Raw genomic sequence first — 2,190 nt, 5'->3', positions numbered from 1 at the left:
CGTGATTGTAAATGTACAATGTCTAGTGACAAGTTTCCCTGCCGTCTAGGAACCTCTATTTCAAAATTGTGTGGCTTGTTCTCTTCGACTAATATTCTTTTAGTTTCTTTTTAAAGCCTGAAGTGGGGTTCACTTGGCCTGCCTTTCTTTCCCTGTCATTTCATTTTCAGTTGATTGTATTTATTTATGAGTTCATTCAGAAAGCACGAGTGCCCACTCTGGGCTACAGCGGGCACAGAGAGACGAGGGAGCCTGCGCTGGCCCCGGCTCCTCAGAGCTGGAGGCCGGACACCTTCCGCAGGCCTGAGCCTCTCCCATCCCTTCCTCTCAGAGGAGAGGCGAGAGGCTGGCGCACGAAGTCACCTTCCCAGTCTCTGCCCCACCCTGGCCACACAACCGGCCAATCACAATCCATCCCTGGGAACTCAGAATGAGGACTGAGAGAGGAAGATTTTGTCCTTTCCATATGAAGCATCGTGGTTGTCAAAGCTATTTTCTGCCAAGTAGCAGCTACTGCAAAAGTGAAGAATGAAACAAGCCAGGCAGGAGAAACAGAGACAGATGGAGAGAGATGAGTTTCTAGGCACCCCCACCCCCACCCCCAGGGTAATGTCTCTGGTCTCCACTGGAGCCTAGTTGTGTTCCTGCTTATGACTTTTATGAAATACTCCATGGCTCTGAGTTCTTATGATAAATTTCCCTCTTTGCTTAAGTCAGTCCCAGTATGCTTCCAATACTTACAATTGAAAGTCTTAACTTATCGTCCCTGCCCATAAGCAGGTTTTAACTAGTAAGACACACTGAAAAACACAGCACACAGAACTTGAGAGTGATAGGATTCCAAGTTCCTGAACCAGGAGCCGTAATGATCTCATCCATCTGTGTATCCCCCACTGGCTGTGGGAGCTCCATGGGATGTATGCGGACTCTGCAACCAAATGAGCGGAGGGAGAGCAGTGGGGCCTTCAGCAGGTTACTGAACTGCTCTTCCCTAGGTTCCTCATCTGGAAGGACCCTTAGAAATCATTTGGTGTAAGTGTTTATTCTACAGAAGCGGAAGCTGAGGTCCAGAGAGGTAAAAATCACTTCCCCAAGGTCACACAACTAGTTAGCAGCAGAACTGAAACTACAATTCACGTCTCTATGCTCTAAATTCAGTGTTCTTTCTGCTACCCTGTAGTACCCCCTTGCTGCTGAATCAACTTCCATTGACCTCAGAAAAGCAAAAGCCCCCAAAGTCAGCCTCCCCTTTTTAAAACTTCCTCAGTATGGGTTCATAATTCATCCATCATATAGGAAAGCTCTCAGGAAGGAAGCACACGGTGGGGATCGTCCCTGGGCTTGGTTAGCCACAGGCAGTATCCAATGAGTGGAGGGGGAGCCGCCCTAAGCAGGCGTGCGGGGAAGACGCCCACACCAGGTAACCAAGACAACCCACAGAAGCGCCTTTTGGTTTTATTGTCCAGGGAGATGAAATTATTCTCAACTCTTGCCAGTTGTATGAATAAATGAAGAATTATTACTCCAAAACTAATGAGCAAAAACATTTGCTCAAATATAGTGATGTGAAAGGCATATCTGAGGGGGACCTGGGAAGGATTTAAACATAAAACAAAATAAATCAATTTGCTAATCAAGAGACACAAAGAGAAAACCCTATATTAAACAGGGAGGCAAGGGAATGATGAACATAGGATTTAATATAATAGTCACCATCCTGAAGGTTGGGTGGTGAGAGACGTAGGGATGTAGGGTAGGAACAGACCAGAAAACTGGAATTCGGTTGTCGTCATAGTACTGGCTTTTGTTACGGTGGTGATGGGTGTGGGTTAATGGGTGTTTTTTACATTATTAGAAATAAATAAATGAGTGAATTAATAAGTGAAGGCTGTGCATGGACCAAGGTGAGAGAGTATTGTGAACCAAGGATTATGAATAATCCAATTCTGTGCAATTGAGGTCCATGGACAAGAAAGAAAAAAGGAAAAGAAAGGGTAATTGTGTTGTGAATGTGATGTATCTCTCTCAGAGTGGAAGATAAACATTTTACAACATTCCAAGTATGTTGGGATTTTGTTATGATTTTACCTGTTAAGATAATCACTCTGTCACTGTAAGGAAGAAAATGAAAGTCTTTAGTATGTTTAATATCTGAGCTAAACCGTGAATGTTGATACATGAGTGCCAGTC

At 44.6% G+C, this 2,190-nt stretch overlaps 1 non-coding gene across 1 annotated transcript; it reads left to right on the top strand.

Annotated features, from left to right (window-relative positions):
• Positions 1-1,895: 1,895 nt before the first annotated feature.
• Positions 1,896-1,966, top strand: LOC134386721 (small nucleolar RNA SNORD112). Its single transcript, XR_010024543.1, has one exon. It is a non-coding gene; the product is annotated as a small nucleolar RNA SNORD112 (small nucleolar RNA).
• Positions 1,967-2,190: the final 224 nt, after the last annotated feature.

Source organism: Cynocephalus volans, chromosome 9 (assembly GCF_027409185.1).
Source record: "Cynocephalus volans isolate mCynVol1 chromosome 9, mCynVol1.pri, whole genome shotgun sequence".
Taxonomy (NCBI): domain Eukaryota; kingdom Metazoa; phylum Chordata; class Mammalia; order Dermoptera; family Cynocephalidae; genus Cynocephalus; species Cynocephalus volans.
Note: the sequence above shows the minus strand (reverse complement) of the source record. Positions and strands in the feature narration are given on the sequence as shown.